General features: G+C 37.7%; 1 protein-coding gene across 10 annotated transcripts in view; it reads left to right on the top strand.

The window, feature by feature from the left end:
* Positions 1 to 20,267, top strand: part of SGCD (sarcoglycan delta) — a 1,054,463-nt gene that overhangs the window by 121,667 nt on the left and 912,529 nt on the right. The gene's annotated exons all lie outside the window — the stretch shown is intronic.

Consider the following 20,267-nt stretch of genomic DNA (forward strand, 5'->3'; position numbering starts at 1 on the left):
ATGAATGTCCACATCATTTGCTATATAAATATCAGGAATTGAAAGCTTGTTTGTTATTTGCTGTTTGTTTAATTGGTTGGTTTCTGACTGTAAAGGGAACATTGGGCTCATCCTAATTGATTAAGAACCTTGTTTCTCCATATTCTTTAATTTTAGATTCAAGGCTTGTATGTAATCTGTTTGATGGTTTTATTTGCGTTTTTCTGTAATGCAACTTTGCTGACTAGGAATTGGTTTACTCTTTCATGTCTGAAGGCTCTAATAAATTGAGGAGCTTAGGCAGACAGCTCTTTTATCCAAGGGCCCTTACTGGGCTGGCGATACGGCTGAAACCTGCCTAGTCTCAAAAAATGCTCAGGGAGGGATAAGAGTCCTGCAGGGAGGAAAAAACAGGGAAATTGTTTTGCAGTGACCTCAAAATAGAGAGAGAGAGAGAGAGAAAGAGAGAGAACAAATCACTCACATGGAAGTCTGTGCCAAAATGAGAATGAGAGTAGGCTGGTTCTGCTTTGGCTGATGAAAGGATGGTGAATTGAAAAAATGATCAAAAGTGACATTGTGGGCCAACTAAGAAATATCAAAGGAGACTGTACTGCTGATCAGTCACGGAATTCACCATCCGCTAGGGAGCAGCTGCACAAACATTTGCTGAATGATTATGTAGAAACTGTAGTAGTTGGTGTGGTAGATGCAGCCATAACACTCACTGGGTTCTCTCTGTCTCTTGCTTTGCTCCTTGTCTTTCCTTTTGCCTTTTCCCTTGCCCTTGACCTTCTCTTTCTTTTCACAAAGACAGAGCTATCTCAGGGACATTCTGGGAGATACAAAGATGCATGAGACATAATTCCTGCCTTCAGGGAAGTCTCAATCTGATGGAAGCGACAGAAGTAGAATGGGCAATGTTTACTTGTATTTTTTGTTTTGCTTGAAAACAGATTCTGATAAAATTGCAGGAAATCAATGGGGTTGGGGGAAGTCTAGTTACATTAATTAATGAGATATGAATTTTATTACTGTCAAAGGGCGTCCATTATATCTGATTTCCTCTATTTTGGGAGTGCCAGTTAATTAAAAGCTTTACTAATTATGTTCCAAGTGGATGGTATGTTTCTCTTTCTGAGAAATTTAATCTATATTCCTGTCTTTGCCGGTCTTAGTTACACATATCAACTTAGGATTCTGACTTACAAATCTGACATGAATATGGCGAAATGCAGTGTGTTCTTCGGGATTAATCTTTAATATTTTCAAGATCCACATCAATTGAAGGGTCTGAGTTGATGAAAAGATGACTTTCAGCTTTCTGGAGGAACTCAAGAGGGACTGGGGAGTTTATTTTGTCCTTGGATGAAAGAGAAAGCGTTTTGTTGTGGGGATAAAGTGAAGGCACTTTCCATGGTGAGCTGATGTCTTGGTGTTTTTTTTTGTTTGTTTTTGCTTTATTTTCTGGCTGCCTTGAGCAACTCATCATCAGAGGAGCCATCAGTGCCTTTGGTCTTTTATGTACAAAAACACACCAACCAGTGGAGGAATATGATGTTCGTGATCAGTGCTTATGGATAGTGGTGACTTTTGATAGTTTTGGGTTTTTGGTGCTAGCAAGCTACTTGAGTGTCAGTGAAGAGTGGCCCCAGTGATACTGTGGCACAGACACAGTTCATAATAAAAGCTCTCTCTATGCCTGGAAGGCCCTTCTCCACTTTTTCCAAATACATACATCATCCTGGCGTCATGGACTTTCACCTGCTTAGAATCCATTCCTCCTCTTCCTGTACCACCATCTTGATATTTTGGAGAGCCTCTTCTCCCTCAAGCTGAATCTGTGGGAAACAGTGTAGTATAGTGTTGAACTGGATGGTGTCTAGAGCCAGAGTTCCTGGGTTTGAACTCAGTACACACACTCATCATCAGTATTGGATATACTCTGTTCTTTGTATTGATCTTTCTGTATCTGTCCTCAATTGACTGAGCTCCTTGGGAGCTCCTCTAGTTGTCATTTCCATGTGGACAACTTCAGCTGCTAGCGCAGAGCCTGGAACATGATAGGAGCTCACAGGATTAAATGAAGGAACCCCTGTTGTGGATAATGACAGGACTTGCTGTGGAACACTGGCATGGCATTTTGCCTGTTCCACCTGTATGTCCATCAACATTGATATAAAAAAAGTTTTCATCTGAAGTTAGAGAACAATGTCTCCTTCCACCTAAAAAATAACCCTATCACTTTCCAAGCTGCCTTTTTCTTGTAATTTTTTTCAAATGTGCTATGCATGGTTTCCAGGTCATTGAATGAGTGGAGTGTTTAAGGTAGTTCAATCCTTTGGAAACTGTCAATAGACTTGAAACTTTGGTGATGTTGCCTTATTATCACTAATTTAATGGTTTTTTGGTGTGTGCAGATAAGGTCTTTTTGACAAGTTGAAAACATGTGAACCCATATACTTCATGTATTTTGGCAGATGCATTTGTGATGAGGACTTCTTGAAGATAATAGCCTAACTTTTATAATTATTTCTCTATAGTAAATAATATTGTTTTAAAGAAGAATTGTTTTCCTCCCCTATTAAGTGCTACATGTCAAAGAAGTAGGAGGATGGAACAAATTTGAATATGAATTTCTCCTGCAGTAGAAAAGTGAACATATAGCTCACTGAAAACTGCCTTGGTCAAATAAATGCATATTGACTTTGGGGAAAAAAGAAAAGTGAAGGAGCAAGAAATGTAGAAAAAAGTATAATTCATTCTTTTAACGTGGTGGGTTTATATGCTTTAGCGTGCATCTTTTTGTTGTTGTTTGTAGGCTTTGATGTATTGATGTCTTACATCACAGGTGCTAAATCATCTCTCAGTGCATTTTTAAGTGCTTAAGGCAGAGTTGTTCAAGTAATAGAGAAAAAGTGCTAGCTCATGTGGTCTGAATCTTGATTTCCGAGTGACAATTTTCTTCTTACTCCTCCCATTTACATTTTTGTATGAATTGGGGCATGCTTCTAATAATTCCTTCTTCTCTGACTTGAGTCACTATTTCATTTTGCATTTCCATATGCTAAATATCCAAGCTCTAAGACTGGAAGAGTTTTAGTTATAATGTAATGGAGAGAAACATCCATTATTATAATATAATGGAGAGAAACATCCATTATTATAATATAATGGAGAGAAACATCCATTATTATAATATAATGGAGAGAAACATCCATTATTATAATATAATGGAGAGAAACATCCATTATTATAATATAATGGAGAGAAACATCCATTATATTATAACTGAGATAAAATATTAGTACAGTTATTTAACAGTTGATTGTTAGCATGCATTGATCGATATTTAATAAATTAAAAATTCAGAGCCCACCCTTCTATCTCATTTAGCTTCTTACAGAGGAAAATCGTTTCAGGCTCTTTAGTCTTGGTACAACTGTGCTATAAGAAAGCAATTTCAGTAGAAAAAAATGGATTTAGATCACAGTTTCTTGATGGGTTTTGTAGAATTTGTCAGTTAGAAAAAAAATGGCCTTACTGAAAATGTGTTTGCTTCTCTGCTTACACGTTCTAACTCAGTTCTGATGCTATTTGAACAATTGTTGACATGCCTCTTTACCGTCCAATAGTTAGGAGTAAAAACATTCATTCTCAATTTTTGTTTTGCTCTTGCGCCTTTAAAAGTTGATTAAAAGTCACCAGGTTGCTCAGAGTTCTAAGTGAATAGACATTGTCATTAGCTCTTTGATAATGTTCTCTGTGTTCTGTAAACCAAGTAATCAGGTTTAGCTTGTACTTGTGTCAGAGTTCCCAGAGGGATTGCTAATGAAAACAAAAAGGCAATATATGTCATTGTAATAAACTGTCATTTTGCTTAAAATAATTTCAAAATGAGTATTTTAGCCCCATGTACTACATTTCTGACATTAGTTTCCCCAGGTTCTTCTCTGTCATTATTTCAGCTATTACAAGTCAGGGTGAATTAACCAAGGTTATGTCTACACCAACATTTTAATTATCTGGCTTTGTTGATGGCTTGTTGAAATTGCTTTCATGTGGCAGGTTGAAACACAGTAAATTTATAGTAGGGATGGCTACCCAGCATTCAAAGCCTTCTTTATGTACACTTCTTTTCATAGGAAGACTATTTTTTTTAATATTTAGAAAATATACTCTATTTAACCTTATTTTTTAAAACAATCTTGCACAACAGAAGCATTATTGTTTAGAGACCCTATAGGTTTATGGCATTATGACATAGACTGTAAATTAGGATTCCTTAATCAAGGCACAACTTCAGTTGTCAGGGGCTGTTCTGTGCTTTGTAGGGTGGGTAGCAGCATCTCTGGTTTTTACTCACTAGATGCCAGCAGCACCTTTCTTTCCACCAGTTGTGACAACTAGAAATGTCTCCAGACTTTGCCAAATGTCCCCTGGGGGAAATTATTACTGGGAGTTGAGAACCACAGCTCTTAATTGTTGTTTCATATAGGTTTTATTATTTTGCCCCATTTATGTTACCCTTTGGCGTGTTTCTATGACATCGGTAGTCAAATTTTAGCTAATTTTCCCCTAAGAAGCTTTTATTCTTGGATGTAAAAATACATTTTAATTTCTATGGAAAATTTGCCTTGTATCACAGCTTCCTATATCTGATTTAAGTTCTCTTGATTACAGATAGATTATGCTGATTCAACTTGTTGGACCAAATGTTTCTGCTATTAAGAACAGAACAATAAATTATTTCTAGAAGGTAAAAATGTTTGTATTGAACATTTAATAACGTTTGAATTGAGACCCAGAATAAAACTCTTGTAGTGTGGAACTTCCAATATTGATGTACCCTTATCTCTTAATAGAAGTATTACATGTCATACAAATCTCACAGTTTTAAATATAGTAATAATAGAAATTATTATAACAGTGGCAGATATTCACCAAGCACTGATTGTACCTGGTAATGTACCAAAGCTTCACTTAAGTCGAGTCACTTAATGCTTACAAGGGCCTCAAAGCAGGTACTACTGTTGTTTTATAGAGAGAGAATAAAGAAGCTTTAAAAAAGTTCAAAGGCCTACCCAAGTCAACTATTACTCAAGGTGGGTACCATGACTTGAACCAAGGGTTTCTGACTCTTAAAGATGCTGCTTTCAACTCCTGTGGGATTCTTCCACCACTTTCAGTTCTTCTCTGTTGCATCTCCTCAGGCTCACCTCTGTAGTGCACTCTGGACCGACCTTTAACTGCCAACATCTGAATCTCTGCCTGAGGGAATTTTTGGTGTTAGGAGCTGCCCTGCACACACTCAGAGCAGGTCAGAAGTTCCAGAAAATCAGCGCCCACCTCAGCAACTCTTAACTACTGACTGGTGGGAGTTTTTTAAATATCCCAACTCCTTCAACCCTAAGCTGAGATAACTCTGAGGCTGTTCTACACTGGAATGCAAGATTCTACACCAGCATTGAGCTCCTTTTGCCCACGATGATAGAGAATTTGTTTGATAATATGCCCTTTATTAACTGCCTTCCTTTTCCTGTTTCATTTACCTACCCCCTTCTAGTGTTTCCTGAATCGCTTCCCAAATAATCTACTTGTAGTGGAATCCTTACCTCAAGGTCAGCTTCTGGAGGAATCCAAACTAAGCTGATTATCTTTCCAAAATGTGCTTTGATGAAGAACTTGCTTGATATATCGTTGATGTTGAACCCATACTAGAATTCCACATTGATTGGCTAAAAACTTAAAATTTTACATTTTTTGTAGAGTGGTAGACCAACAGTTCACATATTTTCAGGTAATATATTACAGTGTATTTCTCATGTTATAAAAATTTACCAGTTTACTACTTGGAGTGAATTTCCAGGTTGAGATTCAGAGCGGACAAAAACAGGTGGAATCAACAATCTTCTTGAGTTGAGGGGATGGAACTGGGAGTCCAGGGAGGTCAAGTCAGGAGAATTTGCAAAGTACAGGGCAGGAGAGAGCTGCATAGAGAGAGGATAATCCAGAGATTTTTAGCAGATAAGTACATTAACACATTTGTAACTGTATTCCATATGTTTAAGAAACGATAGGAAAAATTGATTATATTAAGAAATGGAAAAGATCTTATATATATTTTCCCAAACAAACTTATACAGATGGATATTAAAATGTTGGAAATGAAAAATATAATGAATGAGATTAATGACAGATTAAATGTTGCAGAAGAAACTTTTAATGAACTTGAAAAGGTGGTAATACAAACTATTCAAAATGAAACACAGAAAATAGACTGAAAGAATTGAAATAACACACACATACATACGTATACATATATACGTACACTGTATATACACGCACTATACATTCTAAAGCAACCACTAAAATATCAGTACCATGAGTTACAGTTAATAAGCCAACACAAGAGATAAAATATGGTCGTAAAAACATTTGACCCAAAAAATGCAGAAAAAGCGAAAAAGAATAACAAAGAACAGACAGCACAAATGGCAAACAAATAGTAAGGTGGTAGATTTAAACTCAGCCATGTTAGTAATCACATTAAATGTAAGCTGTCTAAAAATTCTAAAGACACAGACTGTCAGTTTGGATTATTAAAAGTAACCTCTAAGTACATGCTGCCTATTGAAAACCATTTTAAATATACAGACACCGAAAGGACAACTGTTTTGAAAGACACTGTTAAGAAGTGTAAAAGCAAACCTCAGAGTGGGAAAAAAAAAAATTTAAATCACAGATCTGATAAGGGACCTGTTTATAGAATATATAAAAATTTCTTAAATTTTAATAAGAAAACAAAACACTTGGAATTTAAAAAATGGGCAAAAGATTTGGACAAACACTTCACCAAAAATACATATGGAAAGCAAATAAGGACGTAAAAGGATGATTAATTTAGTTCTTAGAGAAATGCAAAGGAAAACTACAATGAGATACCATTACACATCTATTAGAGGGGCTAAAGTTAAAAAGAAGAACCATAACAATTATCGGAAATGATGTGGAGCAACATGACTCTCATACACTGTTGGTGAGAAGATAAAATGGTGCAACCGCTTCAAAAACAGCTTGGCAGTTGTAAAAGAAGTTAAACAGGCCAGGTGCAGTGGCTCATGCCTGTAATCCCAGTACTTTGGGAGACAGAGGCGGGTGGATTACTTGGGGTCTGGAGTTTGAGACAATCCTGGCCGCATGGTGAAACCCCATCTCTATGAAAAATACAAAAAAAATTAGCCGGGCATCATGGGGCATGCCTGTAATCCAAGCTACTTGGGAGGCTGAGGCAGGAGAATCGCTTGATCCCAGGAAGCAGAGATTGCAGTGAGCCCAGATGGTGCCAGTGCACTATGGCCTGGGTGACAGCGCAAGACTCCATCTCATAAATAAATAAATAAATAAATAAATAAAGTTAAACATATATCTTCCATGTAACTCAGTCATTCAACTCTTGTTTACCAAAAGGAAATCAAAATATTTGTCAATATAAAGAGTTCTGTAGCAGCTTACTTTGCTATGGACAAAATTGGAAGCGACTCAAATTCCCATTAGCAGATGAATGGATAAACAGTGTGATCTATCCATGAAATGAAATACTAAGCAGCAATGAAAGGAGTATACTATTGATGTACAGAACAACAAAGATGAATCTCCAAACAATTGTGCTGAATGAAAGGAGCCAGACAAAATAAAAAGTATATATTTGATGATTTCGTTTATTAAAACATAATTCTAGAAACTGTAATTAATAGTACCCAAACACAAACCACTAGGTCACTGGGAAGTGGGGGTGGGGAGGGGTGTGAGGGTAAGAAGGCAGGAAGGATAGATTTTAAAGGGGCATAATTAGGGGCACAAAATAGATTATAAAGGGACTTCTTAAAGTCTAATTTACCTTTCTCTTTCTTTTTTTGGTTGTCCTTTTGGTGTCTATATATTTAAATTGGTTTTCAATAGACAGGATGTACTTAGATGTTACTTTTAATAATCCAAATGGACAGTCTATATCTTTAGAGTTTTTAGACAGCTTACATTTAATGTGATTACTAACATGGCTGAGTTTAAATCTACCATCTTACTATTTGTTTGCCATTTGTGCTGTCTGTTCTTTGTTATTCTTTTTCGCTTTTTCTGCATTTTTTTGGTTGAATGCTTTTTATTCTATTTTATCTCTTGTGTAGGCTTATTAACTATAAGTCGTGGTAGTGATGTTTTAGTGGTTGCTTTAGAATGTATAGCGCGTGTATATACAGTGTAAGTATATATGTATATATATGCTATTTCAATTCCTTCAGTCTATTGTCTGTGTTTCATTTCGAATAGTTTGTATTGCTACCTTTTCAAGTTCATTAATAGTTTATTCTACAACATTTAATCTTACATTAATCTCATGCATTATATTTTTTGTTTTTGACATTTTAATATCCATCTCTACAAGCTTGTTTGGGTATGGTGGATAGATTCATGATGTTAATGGTGGTGATGGTTTCATGTATACATACATATATCAAGACTTATCAAATTGTACTGATTAAGCATCTGAAGTTATGTCAGTTATCACTCAGAAAACTTGTTTTAAATAACATAATTTTGAAGGAATCTTGCAGAAGCCCTCTAAATTTATACCATCTTTTGTAGTTGTCATATTCACATCAAATTCAAGGATGTTGGCTTTATAAACTCATCTTTATTGAGTCTTTACAAAATATCCAACTTAGTTTTCAGCAAATCAACTTTTTTTCACACTCAAAATACATTGTTTAATGTAATGTAATTAAGTTATCTAATTAAGAAAGCAAATGAAAGTGGCGTATGGTGTTTTTGGAACAAACACAATCAATGTGTGATAAAAATCCAGCTTCTCATTGGAGAAGTTCTGGGTCGATTAGAACCTGATTCAAGGTGTCATCTGCAGGCCAGCAGCATCAGTATCACCTGGGAGCTTCTTAGAATCTCTGACCCTGCCAAGGATTAACTGAATCAGGTTCCCTAGGTGATTCCTATGCACATTAAAATTTGAGAAATGTTTTCTTTGGGAATAGCCTACTAGCTTTGAGAATTGAATGTGTTATGGTGCTTAGGCGATACAGGTTTTTTTTTTTTTTTTCTTTCTCTCATGGAAATAGAGTTCTTCAATTTCAAGCATCAGTTAAATAGGGCATTGTTTACATATTTTCTACTGTTATAATTTTTATTTTTTCATATCAGGTTTTCTTTTCTTTTCTTTTCCTTTTTGAAACTGGGTCTTGTTTTGCTGCCCAGGCTGGAGTGCAGTGACGTGATCATGGCTCACTGCAGCTGTAACCCCCCAGACTCAGGCAATCCTTCCACCTTAGCCTCCTGAGGACTACAGGCATGTGCCACCATGCCTGGCTAATTTTTATTATTATTATTATTATTATTTGTAGAGATGAGGTCTCACTATGGTGTCTAGGCTGGTCTCAAACTCCTGGGCTCCAGTGATTCTCCCACCTTGGCCTCCCAAAGTGCTGGGATTACAGGCATGAGCCACTGTGCTTAGCTCATATCAGGCTTTCTTGAGGTATGACTTACACACATTAAAATTGACCAATTTTGTGTGTACAAGACAATGAGTTTTGATAAATATATAGAATCCTGTAACTATGACTTTTACAGCCAGGTTACAAAATATTTCTATTTCTTCAAAATATTCCCTTTGGCCCCTTTGCAGTCAATGTTTTCCTCTAATCCTTGGCCGTTGCTAGAATTTCATATAAATGGAATTACCTAGTATTTCATCATTTTTTTGTTGTTGTTTGTTTTTGTTTTTTCACTTAGCACTTGCTTTTGAGATTCATCCATGCTGTCATATCAACAGTTCATGTCTTTTATGGATGCATAGTATTCCATTGTACAGATGTACCTTATAGTTGGTGGTGCAAGGCAGGCCTGAGACTAGTGTTCAGGGAGCCTAGAAATACTCATATGACCTTATGTGGTACAGAGGCTGCCATGGCTGTGGCCTTAAAACTTGGCAAAGGAGTTGGAAACATGGATTCTAGTGGTTGAATCCTTACCCTCCAAATCCAGGTGATAGTCACACTTCAGAAAGGGGTGCTGACCAGCCCATCCACCCTATCACAGAGCCCTGACAATCTAGACATTTCCCAGAAAATTTGAAAATCTTCTTGTCCCTTTCTATCAGGACATCTCTAGAGGCACAGCCCCTCTCCTGCTGTAAATACAGTGCCCTTTGGAGAGGAAAGTGTGGAGGCAGAGAGAGAACAATTTACTTGAATTGCTGAATATTTGCCTAATGGTCTTCAAATGTTATTGCCTACAGGCAAAACCAGTTGTTTTTCTTCTCCCTTCTACCTGTATGTACAGATACCTGAGGAAGATCAGGCCAGTGACTCAGAACATCACACAATATAAATTTTGGCACGATTTGTTTCTAATAGAATTTATTTTGGAAGGTTACCTGAAAACTCCAAATGGTTATTTCCTGCTTTTAACTGACAATCCTGACATTTAAACTTCTCTAACCTATTGGTATATTTTATCATTTTAGAAAGGTTGCATCTTGTTTTTATCATTAATTTTAGTTGGGAAACTGAGTCAAACCTCAAGTCAGGTTTGACTAAAGTTTTATTTATAGTTACTTTTCCTAAATATCCTCCAGTAGTGATTAGAATTAGCCACTGGACAACCATTCAGAACTAGGAGCTTGATACTAAAACAAGAAGGATGAAAATAATCAAAGAGGATTTGCAAATGATTAAGGTACTGAATTTCAGGTGTGCCTTTGAAAAATTAATTCCCTCTTTTTGCAAGCTGTTGCATCTCATTTTACCAGGTACCTTGCAAAGCATTCTTGATGAGATGCGTGCTTCGTGGGAATCACTCTTTCCCCTGTGTTTGGGTATGCTTACTTGCAGGCTCTCAAGAGATTCACTTAAGATTTTCAACATTTCTGCATTAGATATTTTTAAAGAGAAAAATAAAATCCAGGGAATATAGCTTTTGAAGTGGAAAATCTGAAACAAAAACAATTTGATGACTGTCACAGACAAAGCTGCTAGAGCTCTAAAGTATAATGCAAGGTTTTTATAAACTCCAAGTTGTAGGTTACTCTTTGGCATATAATAAATGAGTTCTGAGCCTAGAAATGGTTTAATCTGAAAACTTCATTTGAGGAAAAAGCAGAGAATTTGAAGGTATTGAATAGCGTGCGTGCACACACACACACATATTTTTCATTGTATATCCACACATGCATATATAGCTCATTTATCACTTGTTCAACAAATATTCACCGAATTCCTACAACGTGCCAAGCCTAGTCTCTGCCCTTTATTGCCTGCCCCACGGTTTAGTGGGGGAAAACTTAAGTAATTAAAACAAGTATTATGATTAGGCTAGTGGCTGGTAGCACAGAAGCATGTATCAGGAGGAAATAGTTTCATTTTGGGGCCAAAGACCCCTCTGAAGAAATGATGTTTCACTATATTATTATTGCACAATGTCTTCATCTTATTTAACTTCCAGCACCTTGCAGAGCTATGCAGAGAGCAGTTCAGGGCTCTGTTTTTTGTTCTTGTGGCATAGAAGTTGCCCATCCTGGCTGGGCGCGGTGGCTCACGCCTGTAATCCCAGTACTTTGGGAGGCCGAGGCGGGCGGATCACAAGGTCACGGTACTAAGAAAAGAAAGAGATCGAGACCATCCTGGCTAACATGGTGAAACCCCGTCTCAACTAAAAATGCAAAAATTAGCTGGGTGTGGTGGCATGCGCCTGTAGTCCCAGCTACTCAGGAGGTTGAGGCAGGAGAATCCCTTGAACCCAGAAGGTGGAGGTTGCAGTGAGCCAAGATTGTGCCACTGTACTCCAGCCTGGGCGACAGAGAAAAACTCTGTCAAAAAAAAAAAAAAAAAGAGAGAAAGAAGAAAAACAAGTTGTCCATCCTCTATCTGTGTCTGGGCCTTTCTGGCTTATTTGAAATTCCATGGGGAAAAGATCTGAGAACTAGAAGATTTTACCGGGGGCGAGGAGGGATCATAATATTGAAGCCATATACGGAACATTCACTTTCTGCCAGCCATCTTGTTTTGTGCTTTACAGAAGAGTCCCATCCTATATACATTTTATGTACTAGGTGCTCTCCCCCATCCTCTCTTAAGAGAAGGAGATAGAGAGAAAGAAGAATGTAAGCAGCGTGGGTGATGCTGCTAGCTGTTCTTCTCAGTGAACTTTGGTCCCAGAGAGATATATCTTAGGAGACTTGACACATGTCTCGTGGCACTTTCACAGTTTGAGCATCTTACTGAGAACAACTGTGTATGATTTCTAGGATGCAAATTGTGTTTTCACCTATGTGAGCCTTCACTTTATTTTTTATTTTTGAGACAATATTTATAGTTACTATTTCTAAATATTTTCCTAAATATTTAATATTTATAGATACTTTTCCTAAATATTCTCCTGTAGTGATTATAATTAGCCACCGGATAGCCATATCAGAATTAGGATTTCGGTACTAAAAAAAGAAAGATGAAAATAATCAAAGGATCACGTAGGCTAGAGCGCAGTGGCGTGATCATAGCTCACTGCAGCCTTGAACTAAGGCTCAAGCAATCCTCCTGCCTCAGCCTCCTGAGTAGCTCAGACTACAGACATGCACCACTACTCCTGGCTAGTTTTTTATTTATTTATTTTTTTTTGTAGAGACAGAATCTCACTATGTTGTCTAGGTTGCTCTTGAACTGTTGGCCTCAAGTGATCCTCCCACCTCAGCTCCCAAATTGCTGGGTGAGTTGAGCCACTGTGCCCAGCTAGCTTTCACTTTATTAACTAACTTTTGGATGCAGCCTTGCTGTTCATCCTTCATGTACTTGCCTTATCTCAGTTAACGTCCAGCAGTTCTATGAGAATAAGACATGTGTGATTTCCATCTTAAGGGACAGTGGAAATGAAACAGAGGTTAAATAACTTGTTCACATACCTTTAAATGACATAGTGAAGATTTACGTGCCATGAAGATTTATGTGCCATGTGCTCTATGTGACACTATCCTTCTGGTTTCAGCAATTTATTAAGGAGCCCTGAAGGTTTTGTTTGGAACCTTGACAAAAAGATTTATGTGCCATGTGCTCTATGTGACACTATCCTTCTGGTTTCAGCAATTTATTAAGGAGCCCTGAAGGTTTTGTTTGGAACCTTGACAAAGACTGCTTTAAACACTGTTGGAGAGAGAAAATCCAGAGGGAAGGTGTCCATTGATACCATTTTAGGAAATTTTATCAGAGAAGCAATGCATTCTATCTCTGTTTCGAGAGAAGCTTTGAAAGAAACAGAGAGATATCCATGTATCTTGGAGTGGATGCTTGGGATACTGTGGCTTCACTGAAGGCAGGGCAGCTGAAGCCAGAAGCCAGATAAATTATAGCAATCCTGAGCCTGAGTCACTCTCCCAGGGCATGGACGCTCCATCCAGATGCAGAGCTGTTGAATGATGGCTGCCTCTGCAGCCTGGCTTCCCAGCTGGCTGCAGTTGAGGCAGCAGGTTCTCATTATGCTTTATTCTTTTTTTGAGAATGTGTTCTTGAAATTGAATTAGATTTGCTTCCTTCATAGCATGTGTTGATTTTTAAATGACTTCCTGGTGGGTTTTCCTCAAGATCTTCAACCACGATGCAGAGGTTCTCAGGGTAAAATGAAGTATCCAACCCAATGAGAAAACAATGTATTATTTCTTTACCTTCAGGTTTAACTGGAAGATGCTGCATTTTGAGCAGTCATGATCTTTATTTCCCCAAATGCTTTTGCTTTCCCTTCTGGGATGGCCTAAGTCAATTACCGTCCTCTGCCTGAGGTATTATTAGTCTTCATTCCCAGAACAAAGAAAATTCATACCATCATCCAAGAAAATTGCCAATCTTCTTGAAACTGTTGCATTTTCCATGGGTACTGAAATGTACTCTCCATGGGAGATTTGGAGATGAAGGTCAGGATTCCCTATAAATGTATCCCAGGGTTGTTGCTCAGGAAGATATCTCTTTACTTTAAGTTCTTGAGAAGGAATCTGAATTGGTAATGTTTCTATTGTTGTTCATTTGTTTATTTGTTCATTAATACATTCAACAGATATATATTGACCATCTGCTGTGTGCCACACACATAATAGAAAAAACAGACAAGGTCCCTACTGTCATAGAAACTGCATTTCAGTAGGGGGGACGGACAAATAAAACAATCAAATAGGAAGTACGTTAGATAGTGGTAACTGCTAAGGAGAGGAGGAATGGGAGTGGCAGGCTGGTTGTTTGTGTGTGTAGGGCCATGTGGGCTGCCCAAGGGATAATGACAATTTAGATGTGTTTCCCGGGAAAGATTTTCTCCTAATAGTTGAAAGAACTAAGGGATTTCTGGGGGAAGGTTTTCCAGCAATGAAAATAAGTACAAAAGGTCTGGTGTGTCAGGAGAATAGCATGGAAAATCAGGTGGCCAGAGCAAAGTGACCAGACCAGGAGGGAGCGCAGTAGGAGGTTAGTTCAGAGAGGTGATGGAGTGAGGTATGCTGGTTAAGTAAGGATATTAATAGGCTGCACTCAGAGCTAGACACAAAGATAGGGGAATTTTGAGCAGAGAAGAGACATAATTTCATTGTGTTTATCAGGAAGGCTGTGGCTACTGAACTGAAAATGAGCCAAAGGGTGACATCGGTGGAGGCGGGGAGGTTGTTTAGGATATAGGTGAAATAATCCAGGCAAGAGACGGTATTGGCCTGGATTAATTAAATAAAAAAAAAAAAAAAAAAAAAGGAGGGCTAGGTTATTGAAATGATTTAAAGTTTTTTTTTAATGTTAACTGAAAATGATTCTATATTTGAGATTTACTGTTGCAATCTTGACAGCTAAAGTTTTCAAAAATAGAATTTGTATACAGATTTTACTACATGAAGTATTAATTAAGCACCTACTAAATACCCAGCTAAATGGTGGTATTCTAGAAAGACTGTGGAACACGTCACTATAATCTCACTGGATAAACTACAAAAACAACATTTGCATGTGTGCATACACATTCTAGTTTAGAAAATATATGAGCTGATCGGATATTTTCGGTACAGATTATGCTTAAATGCTTATCTTAAGAAAAATAGGAACCCATCTTTTAGTACAGATTATGCTTAAATGCTTGTAAGAAACTAATATTTATTGAACACCCACTAGCTACCAGGATCTATGCTGGGCGTTTTACATAAGGAAGCACATTTAACCTTCAAAACAACTCTATAACGACAATTATCGAAATTCTTGGTTTCAGGAACCCTTTAGACTTTTAAAACCTATTGAGGACCCCAAACAGCTTTTGTTTATGTGGGTTATACATAGCCAGATAGATAGATAGATAGATAGATAGATAGATAGATAGATAGATAGATAGGTGTTTACTGTTTTAAGAATTAAAACTAAAACATTTAAAAATTGATGGATTCATTTAAAATAACAATAATTAACCCATAACCCATAACATAAAACATATGTTAACAAAGTATGTTTTATAAAAATACTATAATTTGTACATTTTTTAAATGTGGAAAGAGCAGCATTGTTTTAATATTTTTTACAAATATCTTTAACATCTGACTTAGAAAATATCTAGATTCTTGTATCTACTTCAACTTTCAATCTATTGTGATACGTTGTTTTGGTTGAAGTATATGAAGAAAATCTGTTCTCATATAGATATGTAGTGGAAAAGGAATGGGCATTTTAATATCCTTTTCAGATAATTGTGAATGTTGTCTTTTGATATTAAGTTAAAACCAAAAATGTAGAAGTTTCTGAAAAGTTAGTTGCATTGTGGAATCTGAGATATATTCATTTTTTACTCTATTAACTTGAAATCCATTAATTGTCTTGCATGTTGCTTATGCTTAAGGTTGTAACATTACACATTGGTCATTTGGAAAATGCTGGCTCACTGAATTATGTAGCTCTCCAAATGCTGACACATTTCATTATATAATATGTTTTAAAAGTCACGTGTGTTACTATCAACACTAATCTCATCAGAAAAGCCTTTACATATTAGGAAGCTGTCAAGCTGCTCACATTGGCAGATGTAAGTTTTTCAAAATTACAATTTTCACTTAATGTATCAAATTTTATCCTTGGCAACAAATGCTGTCAGTTGCTATCATTGAAGTGACAGGTTCTCTTCTTTCATTTTCAAGAAAATGTTTACCAAATACCCAGGTCCCAATAATCATAGTTTATCTCAGTCATTATTTCAGGTAAAATTGGTGCCCTTTGAAAAAGGTCAGTAGTTCAGCTCACAACTCAAACAGTTGCACAAATAGTTTTTCTTGAGGCAGCTGTTATACTTCAGTGAGCAGCAGAAGTGCTTTATGTATACCACCCATTTTATCACAGAGAGTATTAAAAAGATTAGCACTGAAGGGTCAGGATTTAATATGATTAATCATTTTTACTCCTTCATTCAGCACAAATGAATTTTCCGCCTCCCTCCATCTCTTTTCTCTACCTCTCTCTTTCTCTTTCTCTCTCACTACAAGCACTAAGTGGTGAAGAATACAATGATCCCTCGTATAGTTGGGTGCCACTGCCTGGATTCGGGCTGAGGTGTCAGCAGTTTTATCTGCCATTGTTTTTGCACCATCAATGCAAATGCCAAGACAATGACAAAGCCAAACAATACCTTAGTGTTATTATAAAAATGGTTTTGTTGTTCCAGACTCCCTGATAAAATCTGAGGATATTCCTCCCCATTCCTGCTCCATAGACCTGTAGACCACACTTTGAGAACTGCTGCTGTATGTAATGTGTTTTACAAATGAAGAAACTGAATCTTAGCAATTATCATTATTCCTATTACTATGGCTCTGTAATGACTACAGCTACAACTGCTGCTGCTGCTAGTACTACGAAGGGGCATCTTCTGCCTCTTAAATCATTCCTCTTTTTCCTACACTGGTTCTTCTTCATTCCATGCTAACAGCAGGGATCTTCCACTGAATCTAAGCATCTTGTGTAAGGTCACATGGCTTGTCAGGAAAAAGACAGGACTCTAACTCAGGCCTGTCTGACCCAAAGTTTGTCTGGAAACTTGGTCTCCCCTCCTCCCCTCCCTTTCGTTACACACACGCAGGCATACACAATGGTAGACTTTATGGAGAACTTTGGAGAAAGTGTAAACTTGATTATTCAAAAGGACACAAGGATCTGGGTGAGAAGAATAAAATAAGCTCAACTGTGAGGACTTAAATGAACATGATTTATGGGGCAAATAAATAAAGAAAAGACTCAGAATGAAGTGGAGCCTCCATTTGGCCATTTCTAGAGAAAATGATGGAGAGGAAAGGTGGGTGAGTTGATGTCAAAGTGAAGAGTCTGGCCTTGATTCAAAAGCAAATAGTTTTAGGTTTTTAAACAGATCACAAGATGATGAAAGTTACATTAAACTGACATTGGTAGTGAATGCACCACCAAAATAAAGAGAACAGGGCCCGAGAAAATCTTGATCATTCAGCAAGCAGTAATGGCTTAAGCCAGAGTGAAAGGAGAGAAGAATCAGAAAAATACGGCAAAGATAAAGCACTGAAAGTGTGGTAATTGGTGATGGGGAAATGCAGAAGAAAATGATCCTGAAGGACTCCCAGCTTTCATGTGTGAGACTCTAAGGGAGATATGGTATCTCGCAGAGACTGATGATGTCTGGAGGAGACTACGCTGTTGACAATGGTGAACTGGTGGTGATGTCAACCTAGCCAAATGAAATGAAGGTGTTGTAAAAACAATTCACATGTGGCATTGAACGGAGGTTATAGTAGATGCAAAGATGCATTTCCTGAGAGTGGGTAGCTGAGGGCTTATCATGGAAGATCCCTGCTGTTAGGATGGAATGAAGACGAACCAGTGTAGGAGAAAGAGGAATGATTTAAGAGGCAGAAGATGCCCCTTCATAATACTAGCAGCAGCAGCAGTTGTAGCTGTAGTCATTACAGAGCCGTAGTAATAAGAATAATGATAATGGCTAACACTTAGTGAGATGTTATTCTCTAGGCTTGACATACAATAGATTTTGAATTCTCAGAACAATTTTATGAGTGAGAACAGGTTTCTGTTTTTGAGATGAAGAAAAGATGACTTAGAAACATTAAGTAATTGATCTAAGGTCATACGGTTAGGAAGTGGCTGAGTCAGTCCTGGATCCCCAATCTCTCTGACCGCAGCACCACTCCTCCATCTTAATGCAGCCTTAGGGAAACCAAGGAGTGGAAAATGTTCAAAAAGGGCTGTGTAAAATTCACAAGTTAAGTGGCAGAGTATGAGAACTGAAGAAGATCTTTTTTTTTTTTTGAGATGGAGTCTTGCTCTGTCGCCCAGGCTGGAGTGCAGTGGTGCGATCGTGACTCACTGCAACCTCTGCCTCTCAGGCTCAAGCAATTCTTAGCCCTCAGCCTCCCAAGTAGCTGGGATTACAGGCATGTACCATCATGCCTGGCTAATTTTTGTATTTTTACTAGAGACAGGGTTTTGCCATGTTGCCCAGGTTGGTCTCAAGCTCCTGGCCTCAAGTGATCCACCCACTTCAGCCTCCAAAAGTGCTGGGATTACAGGCATGAGCTACTGTGTCCAGCCCTTTTTTTTTTTTTTTTTTTTTTTTTTTTTTTAGATGAGATCTCACTATGTTGACCAGGGTGCCAGACTGGTCTAGAACTCCTGGCCTCAAGCAATCCTCTTGCTTCAGACTCTGAAACTGTTAGGATTACAGGTATGAACCACTGTGCCTGGCTAGGAAGACCATTTTAGTAGGGCCAAATAAACTGCTGCTTCATGTGAGATCTCAGTAAATAGATGATAGAAGCAGTTGGCAAGAAATGATGACTGTGCCTAAGGAAATGAAAGGATCTAGCAAAACCAGTCTGTATATGGGAGAGATTTGTGAGTAAAAGAAAAAAACAAAAATGGCTTAAAGTAGATATGGGTTAATAACTGAAGTGATTTAAATTTTAGTTGAAAAGAGGCTTAAGTTAGCTGAAATGGATAGCAATGATGTCAGATGACAAAAAATGAATTTTCATGTTGGTTTGATGAGTGGTGAATATGGGAGAAGCAGGTCAGGGAAAATAGGATTCAGAGTGCAGATGGAGGAAGCAATTTCAGCTTTAGGTAGTGGCCCTTCCCTGAAATAGCAAGAAATGTGAACAGTAATTATTATAGAGACTATTATTTAGAATTTGCTAAAATCAATAGAAAAGTGGCTGGGAATTCTAGGCTAGTGGTCTCAGTGAATTAAAGAAAGATTAGGATTATCTCTTGTCATGAGGCTAAAAACTCAGCTTGAAAATCTCAGGGTTGGAGGAGGCTTCAGATGTCAATAATTAGGTTATGTGACTATATTATGATGGATTATTCCATCATATACTTTTAAGGGATCAGCCATTTAATAGACATGAATTTCATCTCCCTTTTTTGTCTTTTCTTTATTTACTAGAAGCAACCCTACTTGAAGGCAGGAGCCCTGCTGGTTGTTTCTGGGCACTATTCGGTGCCCAGAACCTAGCCAATTGCCTGATATTTAGCAAGGGTTCAAAGATATTTGTTGTATGAATTAATGAATATACTTCAACTCAGCCATTTGATGTTAACTTTCTTTTTATGCTAACTCTACTCTCTCCTTACAATTGTATAAATGATTTTTTTTCTTTGCAACTTGTAAAACGATTTTCATCTTTTTCAGTCATTATAATGACCCTGTGAGTTAGGAACATTGTCATTATACCCATTTTATAGATGTGGATACTGACTCCCTTACCCAAGGTTATAGCACACTGTAGTTGTTTAGAGCCTGGGCGTTGTCGTCAGATAAACCATTCTGAACCCCAGGTCTGTCACGTGCATGGCACATTATTAAGCTGTCTTCCTTTGGCAGATTTTTTTTTTTTTTTAATTTCACCTAGCCTCAGTGTTCTCATCTGTACAAAAGAGATATGAAACTGTCCTGTGGGCCGGGCATGGTGGCTCATGCCTGTAATCCCAGCACTTTGAGAGGCCAAGGTGGGCGGATCATGAGGTCAGAGATCGAGACCAGCCTGGCCAACATGGTGAAACCCTGTCTCCACTAAAAATACAAAAATTAGCTGGATGTGGTGGTGCATGCCTGTAGTCCCAGCTACTCAGGAGGCTGAGGCAGGAGAATCGCTTGAACCTGGGAGGCAGAGGTTCAAGCCGAGATTAAGATCGCACTACTGCACTCCTGGGCAAGACAGAGCGAGACTCCATCTCAACAACAAC

This window comes from Pongo abelii, chromosome 4 (assembly GCF_028885655.2).
Source record: "Pongo abelii isolate AG06213 chromosome 4, NHGRI_mPonAbe1-v2.0_pri, whole genome shotgun sequence".
In the NCBI taxonomy this organism is placed as follows: Eukaryota; Metazoa; Chordata; class Mammalia; order Primates; family Hominidae; genus Pongo; species Pongo abelii.